The sequence below is a fragment of the Panthera tigris genome, chromosome C1 (genome assembly GCF_018350195.1).
Source record: "Panthera tigris isolate Pti1 chromosome C1, P.tigris_Pti1_mat1.1, whole genome shotgun sequence".
Lineage (NCBI taxonomy): Eukaryota > Metazoa > Chordata > Mammalia > Carnivora > Felidae > Panthera > Panthera tigris.
In genome coordinates, this window is record NC_056667.1 from 95092644 (window position 1) to 95113375 (window position 20732).

At 47.3% G+C, this 20732-nt stretch overlaps 1 long non-coding RNA gene across 17 annotated transcripts in view; it reads right to left on the reverse strand.

Moving 5' to 3' along the window:
- Positions 1–1897: 1897 nt before the first annotated feature.
- The window catches only part of LOC107179081, a 44951-nt gene continuing 26116 nt past the window's right edge, over positions 1898–20732 (reverse strand). For 5 of the 17 annotated variants that reach the window (XR_006221815.1, XR_006221805.1, XR_006221802.1 and 2 more), the window contains 4 exons: positions 10031–10130; positions 8922–9039; positions 8279–8442; positions 1898–2364 (listed from right to left, as the gene is read on the reverse strand). This is a non-coding gene — a long non-coding RNA (uncharacterized LOC107179081). Of the gene's footprint in view, positions 2365–4270; positions 4342–8278; positions 8443–8916; positions 9040–10030; positions 10131–20732 lie in introns of all 17 variants that reach the window. The other 12 variants (XR_006221814.1, XR_006221810.1, XR_006221806.1 and 9 more) reach the window with 12 other exon arrangements.

The window sequence follows — 20732 nt, forward strand, 5'->3', positions numbered from 1 at the left end:
GTAAGACAGGAAGCCATCAAAATCTCCCAGGAGAAAGCAGGCAAAAACCTCTTTGACCTTGGCTGCAGCAACTTCTTACTCAACATGTCTCTGGAGGCGAGGGAAACAAAAGCAAAAAATGAACTACTGGGGCCTCATCAAAATAAAAAGCTTCTGCACAACGAAGGAAACAATCAGCAAAACTAAAGGCAACTGACAGAATGGAAGAAGATATTTGCAAATGACGTATCAGATAAAGGGTTCATATCCAAAATCTATAAAGAATTTCTCAAACTCAACACCCAAAAAACAAATGATCCAGTGAAGAAATGAGCAAAAGACATGAACAGACACTTCTCCAAAGAAGAAAAACACTTCTCCATCCAGATGGCCAACTGACGCATGAAAAAATGCTCAACATCACTCATCATCAAGGAAATACAAATCAAAACCACAATGAGATATCACCTCACACCTGTCAGAATGGCTAACATTAACAACTCAGGCAACAACAGATGTTGGTGAGAATGAGGAGAGAGAGGATCTCTTTTGCATTGTTGGTGGGAATGCAAACTGGTGAAGCCACTCTGGAAAATAGTATGGAGGTTCCTCAAAAAATTAAAAATAGAACTACCCTACAACCCAGCAATTGCACTACTAGATATTTATCCAAGGGATACAGTTGTGCTATTTCGAAGGGGCACATGCACCCCAATGTTTATAGAAGCACTATCGACAATAGCCAAAGTATGGAAGGAGCCCAAATGTCCATCCATCGACGGATGAATGGATAAAGAATATGTGGTATATATATATATATATATATATATATATATATATATATATACATACATACTACAGTGGAGTATTACTCGGCAATCAAAAAGAATGAAATCTTGCCATTTGCAACAATGTGGATGAAACTGGAGGATATTATGCTAAGCAAAATTAGTCAGAGAAAGACAAATATTATATGACTTTACTCATGTGGAATTTAAGATACAAAACAGATGAACATACAGGAAGGGAAGTAAAAATAAAAATAATATAAAAACAGGGAGGGGGACAAAACAGAAGAGACTCTTAAATATAGAGAACAGAGGGTTGCTGGAGGGGTTGTGGGAGGGAGGATGGGCTAAATGGGTAAGGGGCACCAAAGAATCTACTCCTGAAATCATTGTTGCACTATATGCTAACTCACTTGAATGTAAATTAAAAAATAAATTAAGCAACAATTTTTAAAAAATAGTAAAAATAAAAATGAAAACAACTCTCTGCCTTCCTGCAGGTGGAGGTGGCCAAAGGGCACCATCAGTTGCTGCCAGACACCCTGTGCTTTTATGCATACTTTTATTTATCTACATTACATGATGGTTGGGGGAAAGGAGTGGTTTCATTTTGTTTTAGAACTCCCCACCTTCACCTTGGGTTAACCAAAGACACCTCGGATATAATAAAACGAGCACTGGAATTCATAAAACTGTACATGTGGGATGCGATGTACCAAAGCTAGAGAGATGGATTAATATACAAATCACAGAAGATGTGAAAAGTGAGGAACAAAGAGAAATAGTTCAAGAGCGTCCTTGGAGAGAAGAAAATTTAGGTGGAAAAAAAGACAGAAACAAAAGCAGTTAGTTTTTTTTTAATGGAAGGAAAAAAGGAAGGAAGGAAGGAAGGAAGGAAGGAAGGAAGGAAGGAAGGAAGGAAGGAAGAAGGGGGAAGGAAGGAAGGAAGGAAGGAAGGAAGGAAAGAAGGAAGGAGGGAGGGAAGGAAGGAAGGAAGGAAGGAAGGAAGGAAGGAAGGAGGAAGGGGGAAGGAAGGAAGGAAGGAAGGAAGGAAGGAAGGAAGGAAGGAAGAAGGAAGGAAGGAGGGAAGGAAGGAAAGGAAAGGAAGAAGGAAGAGAGGGAGGAAGGAAGGAGGGAGGAAGGAAAGGAGAGAGAGAGAGAGGCAGGGAGGGAGGGAAATGAGTGGGTAGGTAAATAGGGAATAGAGCAAGGCAGAAGGAAAATAAATGTTCTCTGAGTAAAAATATCCTCATCCACATGAAAACAAGGGTATTTTCTGCATTTCATTCAACCTCTTTGTTGGTTGTTGTTTGGTTTTAAAAAGCAGCAGGGAATGTCAAACAGCTGTTTTTACAGCTTCTGTCACTTTGTCGAAGCCAGCCTATGCAGTCTGACGGCCGGAAACACCCAGACAGCAGCAGACAGCAGCGCGGGTGGCGGGTGGCGAGGCGCTCTGTGAGCAGATGGGCCAGGTCTGCAGGCAGCGTGGCAAGAGACGGTGCCTGGCCCCCGCTGCGTTCCTCAGAGCCGGGACCAGGACCCCTGGGAATGCTGCTGGAGAGAGATAAGCAAACACTGGCGGCAGTATTTCTCTTTCCTGATTGAAAAAAAAAAAAAAAAAAGCACCTAAGGATAATCTTCCCCCAGTGGAGACAGCACAAAAGCATAAAACCGCGAGTCAGGTAATATGGACTTAGGGCCCAACTCTACCATTTCTGAGCTGTATGATCTTAGGCTGGTTCTATCACCTCGGAGAGTCTCAGTTTTCCCCATTGATAAAATGGGGATAATACTTCACAGGGTTCTCATGAGGATTAAATAAGGTAATCACATGGCATAAAGCCTAGAATATAGTAGGCAGTCAATGAGCATGTTAAAACCCCACATTTGGTTCAAAAGAAAGAGAGAGAGAAATAGAGAGAGAGATGATACGGATACAGAGACAGATCAATAGAGAGAAAGATGGTAAAGACACAGAGAGAGACTAGGGTCCAAGAAAGTCCTCCAAAGGAATGTTTGGTTTCTTTCTTTTTTTTTTTTTTTAGTGCTTATTTATTTTTGAGAGAGAGACGGAGAGAGAGCACGAGCAGGGGAGAGGCAGAGAGAGAGGGGGACAGAGGGTCCAAATTGGGCTCTGCTCTGACAGCAGAGAGCGCAATGTGGGGCTCAAACTTAAGAACCACGAGATTATGACCCGATATAAGGTCAGATGCTTAACCGACTGAGCCATCCAGGTGCCCCGGGAATGTTTGGTTTCTGATAAATGTGGGAAGGGACTTCTCACACTCCCTCCTCTCCTCCCACTGTCTGCCAATATCGAGCCCATTTGGAAATCACAGATGTGGATTCTCCTGTCTACCTCCCCTCCCAAATAAACCCTCCAGCAGCATCAGTATTAACCCTGCCAAGTCGGATAGAGCTCTCCATCATGGCAGGGGACCCCCAGGATGGTGGCCTGCTCCCTCCTGAGAGTCGCTGTGCAACTTCATGGTGCGTCTGTTGGGGCACGAGTGGGCGGCAAGAGACAAAAGCACCAGATGATAAGGGAGGAGAACAGTGGGTCAAAGGTGAGGTCAAGGTGATAGTCAAAGGTCAGGAGTAGGGGTCATCTAAGCAGCCCTTCACAGGGCTCCTACCAGCTAGTCAGCAGCCTTGTCTCCATCATTCTCATCCTGGAAGACAATGAGTGTCCCCCGGGGGCTTGGCAGGTTACCCAGTTCTGCCCCCTTCACTGACACTGTGTCTGGTGGGCTGAAAGCACACACTTGGCCTGCTTCAGGGATGCCTTGGGAGCCTGCTCCCATCGCCACCTTCACTTGGGCCCATCCCTAACACTTACAGAGCCAAGAGCAAGAGAGTTCAATGTTATAAATCGAGCTAACAAACTGTGAGATAGAAAACATACTCTACCCTTGACAAATGCACCGTCATAAGCCTGGAAGGTTTCCATTTAAATTCTCAATCTCCTTGGAGCTCTGCTCTGGCACACAGAGATGTGGGGAGAGATGACTTCTAGCCCCCAGCCTGATCCCCACCTCTTCCCACCCTGGGTTCTGTCTCACTCTTCAGGGACCCTGCACACACACGTGCACTTCCAGCCCGCATGTCTAAGCTCTGTCCACACCCCCCAGTGACACAGGCCATCTTTAAAGGGTGTGCTGGGATGGACGCCTACACAGACACTAGGACCAGCTTAGGGCCATTTGAGCAGGGAATTGCAAGTTCCTGGTTACCTGAATTATGGGGTAGAGAGGGGGTCACAGGCCTTGGATGGGCATATTCTCTTGGCCCCAAGGATTCCTTGCCCTTTGGGGAGGGTTATGGCTGGAAGAGGGCCAGAGTGGGACCCTCTGAAGTGCAGGGTCTAGAGCAGAGGCCCATCTTGCTCAAAGCATCCTGTACCTTCATCAGCATCATGACGCATACCAAACAGCGGGCCCATTCCCCCCAAAAGCAATGTAGAGAACATCTCCCTTGGGTTTGCTCCCCGCCTGGGCTCTCACCGCAGCCTCCCAGCCACGCTCCTGCCAGCTCCAGCCAGACTCTCTGAGTCCAAAGCTCCTTTGGGAAGAGACTGCAGGGGCGGAGAAAGGGAGAGCCAGGCTAGAGACTGAGGCAGCTGGAGCAGAGCTAGGACTCCTGGGGCAGGTCCCATTGTTAAGCAGGCCCCCCACCAGATTTAATGGAGCGTTTCTGCTGTGCTTTTCACAGTGTTGTGGCTCTTAATAGGCTCCCCCAGCAAGCCGCCCTGGGCCCACGCTGTCTCTGAGCAGCTGCTGTGCTGAGCGAGGGAGCGGGCGGCTCTCGTTTGCAGACCACGTGCCTGTCGCCTTCTCAGGAAGCCATCACAGCACATCCTGGAACAGGCTCCCAAGGAGGCATCACAGTTTAGTGCAATTCGTCAACTTCACAGCTGCTGCTTGGGAGGGTGCGGGTCTGGGAAAGCAAGCACCAAGCCGCTCAGGGCTCAGGAATGGGGAGCATTCCCAGGCCCCAGCGAGAGTGGGCAAGGCTCTAGCAAGACTCAGACTTCACCTCCATCCTGTCAAAGGCCAGGGGCTTCCCCAGAGGTGGTCGGCCTCGGCCCTCTCCTGGCCCCAATGACACTGGGAGCCTGGAAAGTTGGGGAGAGTGGATTTGGGGCTGCCTGCATCATCCACTGGGCGTACGATCCACGACAAGTTACATCACACCTCTAAGCCTCTGTTTATCTATCTGTAAAATGGAAGTGTAAGTTATTCTTATTCCCAGGCCTGATAGTCAACTCCGGGGCTGTGCCAGTTAGTAAAATATTGAAATACTTAGTAAAGAGGAGTAGTTCTCAAAGGGTGGTTTCTATACCAGCAGCATCAGCATTGCCTGGGCACTTGTTAGAATGCAGGTTCCTGGGCTCCACCGCAAACCTACTGAATCAGGAACTCCAGAGATAGGGCCTGGTAATCTGTTTTAACAAGCCTTCCAGGTGAGGGGCACCTGGGCGGCTCAGTCGGTTAAACGTCCGACTCTTGGTTTGACTCAGGTCATGATCTCATGATTCATGAGTTCCAGCCCTGCATCTGGCTCTACGCTGTTGTGCAGAGCCTGCATGGGACTCTTTCTTTCTCTCTCTCTCTGCCCCTCCCCCACCCCTCTCTTCCTCTCTCTCTCTCTCTCTCTCTCTGAGAATAAATAAATAAACTTACCAAATAATAATAATAATAATAATAATAATAATAAGACTTCCAGGTGATTCTAAGGCAGACTAAAGTTTGAGAGCCCCTGATCAAGCCTCCCCCACCTCTGTCCCAACTTTCTTCCCACCATGATCTTCACCCCTTCCCAGGACTGCCCAGACCTCTGCCCAGTCCGGCAACCACAGGGTCAGCACTTAGCACACAGGGGCCTCCAGGCCCCTGTTCCAGCTTCTTCCATTCTGTTTGGGCAATGCCCATGTCATATTAGTTTTTGAATATTTTTCATAACGGCCCTACCAAAAGGTTGTTGTAAAGACTGGGTAAGCGATATCTGTACAGCACTTAGCAGAGCACCTGCCGTGCAGAAAGCACTCGACTGCCAGAAGACACCCTGATGTTATTCTGAGGACCCTCTGTTAGTCTTTGCAACCTTAGTACACAGCTCTGTCCTGAGCCAACTCCCTTTTCATGTCTTTCTTCTCTCCCTCTGCAGTGAAGAAGCAGCCCACTGCTGACTCCCAGGGGTCACCAGCGCTCCCCCTGGTCCCAACCCACCTGGGATCAGTACAGAACCTCTGCTTGCCAACCCATGTACCCCATTCCTAAGGAAAGTATGCAGCCTTGAAAAGCCTCTCCCCTAACTCCCGGCAACCACTGATCTTTTCACTGTCTCCATAGCTTTGCCTTTTCCAGAATGTCATATAGTTGGAATCATACAGTACGCAGCCTTTTCAGATTGGCTTCTTTCACTTAGTAATGTGCATTTCAGTTTCCTCCGTGTCCTCTCACAGCTCGATAGCTCATTTCTTTTCAGCCCTGAATAACATTCCTTTGTCTGGATGTGCCGCAGTTTTTGTGTCCATTCACCTACTGAAAGACATCTTGGCTTCGAGTTTTTGGCAATTGTTAATAGAGCTGCTATAAACATCCACGTGCAGGTTTTTGTACGGACATGAGTTTTCAATTTGGGGGGGCACAGACCAAGGAGCACGATTGCTGGATCGCATGGTAAGAGTATGTTTAGTTTTGTAAGTTCTTTCAAACTATCTTCTGAAGTGGCTGCAGCATTTTGCATTCCCACCAGCAATGAGTGAGAGGTCCCACTGTGCCCCACGCTCACCAACACTTGGTGTTGTCAGTGTTCCCGAGCTGACCCTTCTACCAGGTGCGTAGTTGCATCTCATTGTGGTTTTAATTTGCATTTCCCTGATGACAGGAGATGTGGAGCATCTTTCATAAGCTTATTTGTTTCCTATATCTTTCAGGGAGTGTCCAGGTCTTTTACCTGTTTCTTAATCAGGTTGTTCATTTTCTGATTGTTGAGTTTTAAGAGTTCTTTGTGTATTTTATTATTTTTTATTTTTTTTTAATGTTTTATTTGTTTTTGAGACAGAGAAAGACAGAACATGAGTGGGAGGAGGGGCAGAGAGAGAGGGAGACACAGAATCCAAAGCAGGCTCCAGGCTCTGAGCTGTCAGCACAGAGTCAAACGCGGGGCTTGCACTCACAAACTGTGAGATCATGACCTGAGCCGAAGTTGAACGCTTAACCAACTAAGCCACCCAGGCGCCCCTAGAGTTCTTTGTATATTTTAAATAGCAGTCCTGGGGCGCCTGGGTGGCTCAGTCGGTTAAGCGGCCAACTTCGGCTCAGGTCATGCTCTCGCGGTCCGTGAGTTCAAGCCCCGCGTCGGGCTCTGTGCTGACAGCTCAGAGCCTGGAGCCTGTTTCAGATTCTGTGCCTCCCTCTCTCTGACCCTCCCCCGTTCATGCTCTGTCTCTCTCTGTCTCAAAAATAAATAAACGTTAAAAAAAAAAATTTAAATAGCAGTCCTTATCAAGTCTGTCTTTGGCAAATATTTTTCCACCAGTCTGTGGCTTGTTTTCTCATTCTCTTGATGTCAGTTTATGGTTTTTTGGTTCTGTTTTGTTTCAGTAACAAAGAGACAAAGTGTAAAATTAGCAAACATTTAGGGAAAGGTGAGTGTTACAAGATATCTCAAACACCCCACAGTGAAAGTTCTCCTGAGGCCCAGGAATACAGGCCAGATGGCTCTAACATGTCCCGTGGCTCCTGTCCCTTATGTCCACTCATCTCCAATGACAAAGCTCTGTCCTTAGATAAGGAACTCCCCAGCCAATCTTCCCCAGAACAATTTTCTGCTTCAATGGACAGATAATCAGTGCTTCTTAACCCCTTTAAATGCCACTGACCTCGTTGAGAATCTGACCAAGGCTCCAGGCCTCTCCCCAGGAAAGTGCACAAACACAGAAGCACACACACAACATGCCAGCTCAGGGGTTCACAGACCTCTGAAGCCCACACAATGCTCAGTGACCTCATATTAAGAGGTTCTGCTGGCAAGGGAGAACAGAAAGACCTGAGATGTTAAGAATAGTCAAGATGTCAGGGCACCAAGGAGCAAAGTAAAGTCATTTTCGTTTTCAAGCAAACCCCAAGCTCACAGTCCCAATCTTCAGAGCCCCCTAGGCTCTTTCCTTGCCAGTGTCTCGCTCTTTGGAGATCTGGCAAAGAACTGAAGAAGTAATGGTGGCCATAGCTTGGAGAGGTCATCTACCCCTGGTCACACTGACCTCATGTAACTCTGACCCAAAGCAAATGAGCTGCCTACCCCCCGGCCACCTCTGGTGGCAGTCCTACTCTAGCTGCAGCGACACCACCCCCATGGTGGTGTCTCCCCTCCACCCCACAAGGCCTTCTAGCTGCTCAGCTGGTGGTCCAGCTGCATGGGGTCTTTGTGGCTTATGGAGGAGGAGGGCTGGGAGCAGGGTGAGGCCAGTGAGGCATTGAGGGTACAAAGTTTAAGAGACTACTCACCCTTAGGACCCTGCAGAGAAGTTCATACGAAGACATCTGGCCACCAGCCCTTCCTGTCTATGGAAACAGGTGGCTGTCAGGAGAATGGAAAGACTTACGGCCCAGCTATAATGAGTTGGTTCGCTCCCTGGCATTTCACCAGCTTCAGGCCCACTATTGGTGACCTTTGAGAGGAAGGGAGGGAGGGTCAGCTCCCCCAAGGAAGAGAGAGCAGGGACCCTTCTTAACAGACACGGGAGGGGCCCAGAACTGCAAGGAAAAGGTCTTTCTCTGAGCCCCTGCCTGGGACCAGTGAATGTGCAGTCTTACCTGCAGTGGAGAAATGGAGGGACCGTGCCTTTGTGGGAGCTAAGGGTGGGCACTAGGTTCTGCCCCTCACACAGGGGCGCCTTCCCTGGGAGAGTTTCTCCCAGCACCATTCGCCCACATGCAGCCTCCATGAGCTCACCCAAACCCTTGTGAAGCATTCACACATATTTGTCTCTAGAAATAGATCACACTGCCCTGCAAACCCAAGTTCTTCCCCTGACTCTTCCCCTGCTTCCCCCTCCCCCAGTCTGTCAGCTGCCTAAGGCTTCCCCAGGCTGCCTGGGACTAGGAAATGCCAGCCTATTGCTGGGGAGGTGGGGGGCACCCACCTCACCTTCTTCCCTCTGGCTGTAGTAGCTGAGGAGAGGAGTGAGGTGTTGAAGACAGTAACTGAGAATGGCAGGAGGTGGGGACCATCAACAGCTCCTCTGAGGTGTGAAGCTGGTGAACTCCTGCAAGGTCAATAGGATGTGCAATTCATCCTTAATCTCCTTTCAGAAGTGGGAGTCTTCACCCGCCGGATCCCCCCAGTCCAGGCAATCCAGAAGGCAGCAAGCCCTCAACACAGGGTGAGGCTACCCCTTCCCACACCACACACCCCTTGGTGCTCCTCACCATCACCCCATCACCCAGACTTCATCCCACCTGCCTGGCTCCACTACTGTGTCAGACCTGGAAAAGCGGAGGCCACTGGAGGAGGTAGGAGATACACACACAGAGGACATGCTAGAAGTTGAAGGTTTTCCCTAGCCCTCACTACTCAGGGAATATGGTTTCCAGGGTTAGGAGGATAAAGGCAATGAGCCTATAAAAGAGTTGTCCTAGAGAGAATGGTGAGACTATAAATTGAAAGGAACAGCTTTGAATCCCAATGACAGCCCTGCCTTAGTTTAAAGCTAGGTTCTCTTTTCTGCTTATTATGGATCTTTGATAAGAAATACAATTGCTGAGAAGTCTGTTTTGCTTGCTGTTTGCTATGAGCATTGTGAGGCCTTTCCTGAATGTAACCCGCTGTGTAGTAGAATGGGTTGTAAAACTTCCTAAATGTAGTCTGATATGTAATGGAATGAGTGATTGTACATAAACTAACCGGCATTTCTCGCTTCTGTAAACCTGCTTGCTCAACACATTCCTCCCCTTCCCCCTTCCCCCTTCCCCCTTCCCCCTTCCCCCTTCCCCCTTTTTCCTCCCGCCACAAATAAGGGACAAAGCCTTCCCACCAAAGGACAAAGGACGCCCAATCAGAGAACAACAAAAGTCCTTACTTTAAAATCAACTAATCAGGCCCCTCATAATTTGAAACCTCCCCTGTGCTATTTGTCTCTGTCTATAAAAACGCTGTACCAACCCTGATCGTGGCCTCTCGCGTCACCGGCAACGAGTGCGCAGAGGACCAGGTTCGAACCTGCAATAAACGACCCTTGCTGCTTGGCTTTGACTTACAACTCTGGAGGTCTTTTGTGGGAGGTTTAGGGACTTCAGGCATTACAAAATGATGTGACGTCTTCATAACAAGAATCACGTGTCGTGCCACTGAAGGCTTCTGGAAAACAGAACAGAAGTCTGGAAAGTCAGCCATGTGGCTTCACGACACGACGCCACTCCCACCTCGCTCTGAAACACCACACAAGACGTTTTTCCTTCCTGGGCCTCAGGCTCATGGCGTAAATATGTATTGAGCATCTTCATTATGCCAGGCACTGGGATAAGTATTGGAGATCCAATGAATGACAGCATTTATTACATGCTTTTTATGTATGGGTGCTATTTTAAGCACTTTGCATATACTATCTCATTTAATTCTCACACTGAACTATGAGGTAGGCACTGTTATTATCCTCATCTTACAGATGAGGACACTGAGGTACAGAGAAATTAAACAACTTGCTCATGGTCACTGGAGTAACCGAATTTGAACCCAGACAGTCTGATCCCAGACCATGCTCTTTTTTTTTTTCTTTTAATCTGGATGGCTAGTTTTGTTTTGTTTTGTTTTGTTTTGTTTTAATTTACATCCAAATTAGTTAGCATATAGTGCAACAATGATTTCAGGAGTAGATTCCTTAGTGCCTCTTACCCATTTAGCCCATCCCCCCTCCCACAACCCCTCCAGGAACCCTCAGTTTGTTCTCCATATTTATGAGTCTCTTATGTTTTGTCCCCCTCCCTGTCCCCATATTATTTTTGTTTCCCTTCCCTTATGTTCATCTGTTTTTTTCTCTTAAAGTCCTCATATGAGTGAAGTCATATGATATTTGTCTTTCTCTGACTGACTGATTTTGCTTAGCATAATACCCTCCAGTTCCATCCACATAGTTGCAAATGGCAAGACTTCGTTCTTTTTGATTGCTGAGTAATACTCCATTGTATATATATACCACATCTTCTTTATCCATTCATCCATCGATGGACATTTGGGCTTTTTCCATACTTTGACTATTGTGGATAGTGCTGCTATAAACACGGGGGTGCATGTGTCCCTTCGAAACAGCACACCCGTATCCCATGGATAAATGCCTAGTAGTGCAATTGCTGGGTCATAGGGTAGTTCTAATTTTAGTTTTTTGAGGAACCTCCATACTGTTTCCCAGAGTGGCTGCACCAGCTTGCCTTCCCACCAGACCATGCTCTTATAACTACTACTGTATACTCCCTCTCGAGATAACACAGATACATCCCCTGCTTCATGAACCTCACAGTCTAATGTGAAATATGGCCCATGGGAAAATCTGGTCCACTGCCTGTTTTTAGAAATAAAGTTTTTTTGGAACACAACCACGTTCATTTGTTTGCCTGTTATGTCTGCTTTCACACTGCAATGGCACTCCAGGGGCAGAAAGGAGTGGCTGTCTCACAAAACTTAAAATAGTTGCTATACAGTCCTTTACAGAAAAAGTCTGCCAACTCCTGGTCTAATGAAATAGAACTTTCTTGCCTTTCCTTGGGACATGAGAAGGACACACGGAGGTAATAGTAGGGAAAATACTTTGAGCTCTTCAGTCTAAGATATGACCAACGCACATTGGTATATCAGAGTATATCCAGCCTGTCATCCAGCTACTACTCCATCTCCAGAACAATCAGCCAGAATGATGTGGGAGCAGTCTGCTCCCAGTTGTCCCACTGCCACTCGATGTCCTGGGCCCAGAGGATACAGGTGGGGCACCAAGTGGCAAGAGTCATAGCTAGTTACAGTTAGAAGATCCGCATAAAAAGAAGGAAGAGACACATTCTCCAGGGCCCAGACAATGCAGACAGCATGGGAGATGTCTCCGCCTCCACCCAGAGGGGTTGCTTACTGATCCATCTAATCATTCTATATTTATTAAGCACCCACTATATACCAGGCCCCAGGATGGGTGCTGTGCTCATAGGGAGTCCCACTATGGATACGGGTCAGACAAAATCACACACTGGACAAGGATTAGACAAAAACCACCATACTGTCCCTTCTAATTCTAGGATGCTTTACTTCCATATTCTCCACTGCAAGGAAGGCCTCCATACTTGGGTCTTCAGTGGTGCACAGGAGAGGATCAAATCTGAAGAAAGCTACTCCGCTAATTTTTTTCCTTCCAGTTTTTTTCTTAATTGTACCCCATTCTATTGCAGAGTAGCTTGCTCAGCAAATAGCAATAAATATGGAAATACATGCATACATACATATATATGTATATATACATATATGTATATATACATATATATATAATATATATATATTATATATATATAATATATATATATTATAAGCCCAAGTTCTTTTATTTAGCCTTGATTAAATGGCACCTAATGAATAAATCATTAAATAAAGAAGTTATTGATACAAGTGCTCTGTGGATGCAAACCCGGGGTTAGCATGGGCCTGTGCTTACACGAAAAAGGTTAGAAAATGTTTACATATCAGACAACAAAATTTAGGTTAAATCCATACTTTTCTGTATCTTGTCACTAGAAAGTTGAGTTTCCATCTCAGTCTCTTTATGGAAAAAGACGAAGAGCGTTTTCTATAACATGGAATGGTTTGAGTCCTAAGGACAGTCGATGCATCATCACGAGCCCGTTAAAGTTTGCTGAAGGAGACAACATGTGTTGCAACGTTTGCTGTAGAAAATTGCTCACTTAAAGTCACTAAGCCATGTTTATCAAAGGAGGTTGACTTTCCTCGCCAGCCTCACTATAATTAATCCACCGACTATGACCTCACTGGTCTTGTTATAATTCAGCCAGTGAAAAAGACTCGGCAGAGCCGCTCAAAATTAGGAACAGGACTAAAGGCATTACATTCTGCAAAAAGAAGAAAAAAAAGGGGGGGTGGTATTTTGAAAGTGAAATAAACAAGTGGTTCTAACAGATTAACTTCAAAACAGCATGCAGAATCTGAATTTTCCACAACAGGTGAATTCTCATGTAAGGAGGCTTAATGAGACTCTGCCTGAAGATTTTTTCCCTCTCTAATGCCAGCACATGAGCACCTCTTCAGGTCACCGCCTGAGGCTCAGCCACTGCTCAGTCCTACTTCCCTCCGAGTCTGAAGCAAATAGAGAGAGTGCATCTTCTCCACCAGCCACTAGTCAGAGCCCCCCACGCCCCCTACCTTCCCTGCAGCTCAGCTTCATGGGAAGAAGCTAGGAAGGCTGGCAGGGAGGCTGCTGCCTGGGGAGCTCAGGAGGACTCCAGCTGTGCTCCCTCCCCAGCCCAGAGCCTCCCCGAGCCAGAGACCTGCCACTGGAGAAGCAACTTGCTTTTTAACGCATCTTCTCCTCCCAATCAGGATCAGAGAAGTGATGCTGTTGACGAGAGCTTTTGGGGTTAGACACAAACACTGACGGAATGACAGTTGGAAAAAGACAGATATGATGTCATGCTCGTGTCTCTCGGGGGAGCTGGCTAAATGGCCGCAGCAGGGCTGGCTGAAAACCATGCGGTAGTATCCATTCCGGCCTCCCAGGTCAGGCATATCCAGACTGGAAGGGGTGGCTGTTCTCCTCGACACACCCTGCACACGTCCCAAGAAGCAGGTTCTAGGTTCTAGTGGAACATATGGCTTGTGCAGCTCCTGGAGGAGACTCACAGTGGGGCTAGGTTTGGAATGATCAATTGCTGGACTGAAAATAGTTGAAACTGTTCTTAATTTCTGCACTAAGCTAAACTAAGAACCAGACAGGTACCAAAGAAGTATCGAATCCTCACAGACTCTCAGGCACTGAAGACATCCAGACACCCCCACCCCCCCCGCCAGGGCAGTCAACCACCCTTCCTCCCCACAGTGAGAATGGCCAACTCAAGACGAAAACCTCCAGGGAGGCAACGTCTACCTCATTCTCCTTGTCCTTCCCTTCCTTTCCATGTTTGGCCTTCTCAGCTTCTTCTTCCCTCCTTTTCTTCCTCTCCCCTCACCCCTTCTCCCCTTCCTTCGCCCCAACATCCACCCCTCCCCCTCCCCATTTCCTTTTCCCCGGCAACCTCTACCTGTCGACTGACCCTGGCATCCTCTATCTGTTGGCCCCAGGCCTCACATGCTCACAGAAAAGAGTTTCTCGCAAACTCAGAAGACAGACATGATAATGAGAAGGGCCAACACCATGAGGAATCCTAGGACAGAACTAGGGGCTCATTTTTCTCAGCCTGACCTGGAGGACAAGATTGTATTGTATCTTGTTGCGAAGGCTGCAAGGGGCAGTGTCAAGGACATAGTCTCTAAGTCAGAGAGACTGGGGTTCGAATGCTGGCTCTAATAATTTCTAGCTGTGTGATCCTCCCTGTGCCTCAGTTTCTTCATCTGTAAGAGTGGGAACATTAATACCTATCTCAGAGCTGTTTTAAGGATTCAAAGAATTAATGTAAAGTATGTGCCCCATGACAGGTGATCAATAAAGTGAGTCCCATCCCTTTTCCTTTCCTCTCCTTTATGTAAGTCAGGACTATGTCTCCCTGATTATTCATGACTTTCTTGCAAGATCAGTTCAGGAGACTGTCTGGACCCATCCATATTATATACTTCACTACACCCTCCCAGATTGTAGGACAAGTCAACATCTGCAGACTGTTCCATGTCTTCTATCAGGCGCCTGCTGGGCCAGGTCAGAAGACCATGGTTAAGAGTCAAGCAAGATCAGCCTCTGAGAGCAGCCATATATGAAGGGAACAGGGTTCTAGGTGGCTCATGTGGTCAACAAGGTTCCCAGGAGCCTGTTGACAATGGATTCAATTTCACCTCCCTTTTTTAGCCCTGGAGTGCTCAGCCCTCAAGCAGCTGATGCCGAGACAGCTGGTTCACATCATGTCCCCCTGTGTTGGCTACTTCCTCCCAGAGCCTGTTTAGAGATGGGCCTGCTCCTCTGAGCATGGTAGTCAATCAGGACTCCCCTTCCTGCACGGAATTCCACCCCTGATACCAGGCATGCATACCTCCATGCAGTCAGACCACTGGATATTTTCTAAGGGTCTCCCCCTGGGCCCCTCTCCATCCTCAAGAAGAGGCAGAGCTATATAAAGTCTGGGGGGAAATACATAGCTGTGCATTCAAAGGGTTTTCTAGAATAAAAGCCATGATAATAGCCAGTAACATTAGTATAACACTTCGAAGTTTCTGCAGAACTTTTATCCATTTACACCCTGTCAAAAAGCATGCTAACTGCTATAATGAATGATCCAAAATTTCAGTGGCTTTAACATCATAAAAGTATTTCTTGTTCTCATTACAGTTGCATGCAGGGGCAGAAAGGAGGGGAAACTCCATCTTGCATAGACACTGGGGAACCAGCCTCCTTTCATTTTATGGCACCGTCATCCCCTAGAGCCTCCAAGTCCTCCAGTTCTAGAGCTGAGACAAGGAAAGAGAGAGTATGCGAGATCCTGTAGGAGGTTTCTATGGGCCCAGCCTGCACGTGGGCAGGGTTCCACCCTCACTCAGGGCCAGATCTCAGTCAACATGGTCCATATACTTCAGGGGAGGAAAGGAGACAGGACTTGGCAAACAGCACACCGTCTTTGCTATAAAACCATGAGACAGGTAGTGTTTTTCCGCACAGCAGACACTAAGGCTCAGAATGGTTGACATGACCAATACCACGGTCAATAAATGGACAGAGCAGGATCCGAACTCAAGTCTTCCAGCTCCAGTCCATCCTTCATCTCCCTCCTGTGGATACATGTTGCTGAGCAAGCTCCAGAGTCTTAAGTATAACCCAGGTGCTGCCCATGCCACCTCCTTTTCTCCTTACCTCCAGGTATTTGAAAGCCAGAGAGATATTACTACATGACTCCTTCCCACTAACTCCCAACCAACCCCTTCTCCTTCCACACCACCAGCGTCAGATCAAGCCCTCATCTTTGAGCCCTTTCAAACTCAGCCGGGACAATGAAGGCATTTAATAAGCACGTTTACATTTTTGGCCCTGACTCAGGAAACATGGCCCTTGACTTGAAAGAGCTCACAGCCTAATGAGAAAGACAGGAATGCAGGAAACCACTGTAACTAGACTTGATCAGACAACAGCAGAGGTCTCTACAAAGTGCTACAGGAACACAGAGGAGCGAGAGATTGATTTTCTCAGGCTCTCAGAGCCAGTCACAGAGAGCAAGCAATGTTCGTGCTGAGCCATGAGTCAGGAATATCTTAGCAGACAAGGCGGATGAGGCACCGAGGTCAGAAAGGAGCACGTGCACAGACATGAACAGGGAAATGAGATGTTTGGGCAAGTCCCCCATAGAAGAGAGGGAGAATTCCATAAGGGATTCTCGGAGATCTGGGATCTCAGATTCTGGGGCCCAGTAAGGTATTCTGTTGCAGAAGATCTCCCCACACCCTCTGACCAAAGGGCAGGGTTCCCATGTCCTCAAGACTGTTACTTACCTAGAGTGCAACGAGACATTGCTTACACAACACTTTGCTATTCAGAGGCCATTAAACATTATCTCACCACACTCATTGTTTTGCCAATGAGGAAAGCAAATCTCTGAAAAAGTTCAGCCTCTCCGCTGTTAAGCAGCAGGACTAAAATGCAAGCCCAGATCCTGTGCTCTAAACCCAGGTATTTCTACCTGTGTCAGTAGATGGGGAGGGGTGCCCTGGGAAGGGGCACTGCAGGGCCCTTCCAGTGTCTCTATCAGAGTCTTTTCTAAAATGAATGGAAGTGGAGGGGCGCCTGGGTGGCTCAGTCAGTTAAGCGTCCAACTTCAGCTCAGGTCATGACCTCGCGGTTCATGAGTTCAAGCCCTTCCTCTGGCCCCACGCTGCCAGTGCGGAGCCTGTTTGGGATTATCGTTCTCTCCTCTCTCTCTCTGCCCCTCCCCTACTCGTGCTTTCTCTCTTTCAAAATAAGTAAATAAACTTCTTGTAAACTTCTTTTTTTTTTTTTTTTGACAGACAGAGGGCAAGCAGGGGAGAGGCAGAGAGAGAGGAAGACACAGAATCCTAACCAAGCTCCAGGCTCTGAGCTGTCAGCACAGAGCCTGATGTGGGGTTGGAACCCACGAACACGAGATCATGACCTGAGCCGAAGTCGGGCACTCAACCGATTGAGTCATCCAGGGGCCCCAATAAATAAACTTAAAAATAAATAAATAATAAATAAATAAATAAATAAATAAATAAATAAATAAATGGAAATGGATAACAACACCAATTCTTTTTCCTTCCCATCCTCACACATGGAGCTGAGAGCTAATTTTGAGAATCCATTCCTAGCGGATCCTACTTCAGCACCCCAACCTAAGGAATAAAGAGATTTCCCCTGACTCTGGGGAGCCCCTATCATCCCTGCCCCCAAGTCATCTCTAGTTTCTCCCAGGAAGTCACTAGAAGACAGAACAAACAATAGAATCAGGGACAGATAATGCCAGATGCCAACACAGAAGAGAACACCGTCTCTTTGTGCTCTGTGACCTTCACAAACCCACTGGGGACTTACACAGAAAAACATGAGGGCAGCAAGCACCTTGTCTGCAATGTCACTCTGCCTTCACCTCCCCTCCGTCCCCCATGCCCAGGGCCCTTCATTTCTCTTTCTCCTCATTCTTTCCCTCAGCCCAGAATTGGATCGAGAGAGCAAAGACTGATGTTTTCAGTGAGGTTCTCTGCAGGGAGACGTGCCTGCTGGAGTTGACCAGAGTTCCTTCCTTCTCCTGTAGGAAGAATGCTGGGCGAATGAGGGGGCCTGGTGCTCCTCCCAGGGGACATGAAGGCCAGCACCTCAGAAGCTGCTAGTTCTAGCTTGGGGCAGAGATTCTTCAGAAATGACAGAAACCCAGGGCAGCGGCCGCTTTCCACCTCTTGTTCACTTAAAGAAGCAGCCATATTTTCCAAATCGGAAAGGGAGCTATAGTCTACTCAAGGGATTTTTTTCTGATTTATTACATTTGTTTATATGCAAAGCCCTATAAAGGTATGCAGATTAAGTTACATGAAGTTATGCATTACTGAATTATATTCATTTAAAAGAATAATACATAAATATAGGACTATCCCTAAAATCCAGTGTGTAAGGCTGCCTTTGGTACAAGAGAACATAATTCCTTCTGCAATTGTTTCTCCCTACAATGAGTGGCAAAGGAGGAAACAAGAAAATGTGGTGCCCCAAAACTGAAAAAGATTTGAGGACAGGTCTCTTTAGATAGCACCTGGTAGAGGAAGGAATTTGGGGCCTCCTTAACTGTGTTGAAAATGCCCCCTGCTCTGTGCCTCCATTATTGCATTTATCACATTATATTGTAAAACATTTGTTTTCTGTAGATACCAGGGTCTCTTTGAGGCCAAAGACTGCACACTTCTCATCTTAAACACTCTGTGCTCAGTGCAATGCCTCATAGGAGCCCAATAAATACATGTCAGGTGATTCATCCATGAATTGGGACACTATAAGTTGTGCCCACCAGTAAACCAATACTGTCTACACTTGTTACAGTCTGTGTTCTTAAATTTACTTGTTTCCTTAATGTCAAAGTAAATTTCTTCAAAAACAAAAACAAAAACGTCTGTTGGTTGAACCACGGAGAGAAGGATTTGTCCATGCCTACATTAGTGAAAGCAAGATCAAGGTCCATTGTAAAGGGAGATGAAGACCTTGCATGAAGAAAATTGTCAAGCCTTAGGCAAAAATTCTTAAAGGAACCTGAGTTAAGAGTGTGCAGCCAAGCCCCAGGCCATAGAAATTCTGAGGGTCATTCAACACAAAGGAGTCAGGAAACCAGTCTGAGAGTGGAGCCACCCGCCAAAAAAGCAGACAGTTCATCCCAGAAGATCTAGCATGAACTTGCTGAGAATTTCCATCAAGAGTCCCTGGAACTTCAGCACAGGGATCTTTTATAGGTGCAGCCAACCACACCGTGGCATCTGTCTCCCGGGGTGTCTTCTGGGCAACACAGATAGAGCGAGAGTCCATTGCAGCTGCCTTTTCATGAACTGTAGGGACCCTCACACATTCTTTTTTGCTTGTACCTCAAAGGACAACGCTTCACATGCCTGTCCCCTGCTAATTCCAAAGAGAGGGAGTTTGATGACCTTGTGGACATGAGCACTATCTACACAAATAAGGAAAAACAGCTGGCTCTGCTTAGTTAGTTAATACAATTCTGTTCCATTTATGGGAACAAACATCTCCCTCACCAGGGAGCTCAACAACAATAGATGTACCAAGCACTTTCCATACAGTAGACACAGTGGATACAGCCATGTATTAATTAGCTAGGCTACACTTCCGTAACAACCCCCAAAGTTCAGTGATTGAAAACACAGGAAGCTGGCTTCCTTCTCATGTGACAGCCCAGGGAGGATGTTCAGGTCTTCCGCCACCGTTCGGGGACCGAGGCGGCCAGCTTCCACAGCAGCCTCCAAGGTCCCTTTGGGCCTTGTCACCATTTGCAGAAAGTGGCAAAGTAGAAAGGAAGCAGCATGGAGGAGGCACTCTCCTCTCTGGGCCTGAAGGATACATTCCAGTGGGAAAGACCTGGTCTCTCCTAATTGCCACAAAGGCCGAAAGAAGCAGGGAGCTACCTTTCTAGACTTCCTCACCCCCAAACAGTTGGGCTAATCAAGCACAAGGGGCCATGGCAGTGGGAAGTACCCTCCTGGTGGAGACCCTCTCCGGGCTGGTTCCTGGGCTCCCCTTCCCCCTCACCGCAGTCCCCAACGCGCCTGCAAGGCGGGGTGTATCGCCCACCCCAAAGGCACTCCCTCACTCAGTCAACATATATTTATTGTTCGTATCATATACCAGGCATGGGGCTAGGTGCTGGGGACATAAGTCACACACAGCTGATGTCTCCACAGAACTGACATTCTTGTGTGCTGGAGACGCAAGACAAAAGCCAACCAATCCTTCAACACAATTTCCTAGAGCAGTAAGAGTTTTAAAGGAAATAAAACAACCATCATGGGAGTGAAAGTGTAGAGTCAGAGGGCTACTTCGGATGCAGAGGTCAGAGAAGCCCTCCCTGAGTCCTAAGAGGAGAGGGGACAGTCACACAGATGGCAGAGAAGGCTTGGGCCCAGCAGCAAGTCCCAAAGCCTAAAGCAGGAATGGACTGGGCAAGTCTGAGGACCAAAGGGAAGGCCAGCATGGACAGTGCCCCATGGGGAGGGCAGTGGCCTGAAATGAGACGAGAGAGGTGCATAGGGCCATGTTGCAAAGAGTGAGCCACGGTAAGAGGTCATTGGATACTCAGCTAATGCTTATTGAGCCCCAGCTAATGCTTATTGAGCCAAGAGACTGAAGATACTACACTGAAGAACGAAATCCCTGCCTTGGTGGAGCCCACACGTGCCTGGGAGAGACAGAGTCAATAAACAAATGAATACATAAACAATATCACATCAGGAAGTGGGCAGAGCTCTAAGGGAGATGAAGCAGGAAATAAGAGGAGATTGATGGGGCTGCTATTGTACACGGGACAGAAAGGCAAGGCCTCTGGTGAAGTGAGCAGGCCTGAAGGAGGTGAATATCTGAGGGAACAGCATTCCAGAGAGCTCCTAGGTTTGCCCGATAAAATACAAGATGCCTGATAAAGTACAGGATGCTACTTTTGAAATTCAGATAGGGTCACCTGGGTGGCTCAGTCGGTTAGGCATCTGACTCTTGCTTTCGGCTCAGATCATGATCTGATGGTTCATGGGTTAATGGTACAGTGATAGCATGGAGCCTGCTGG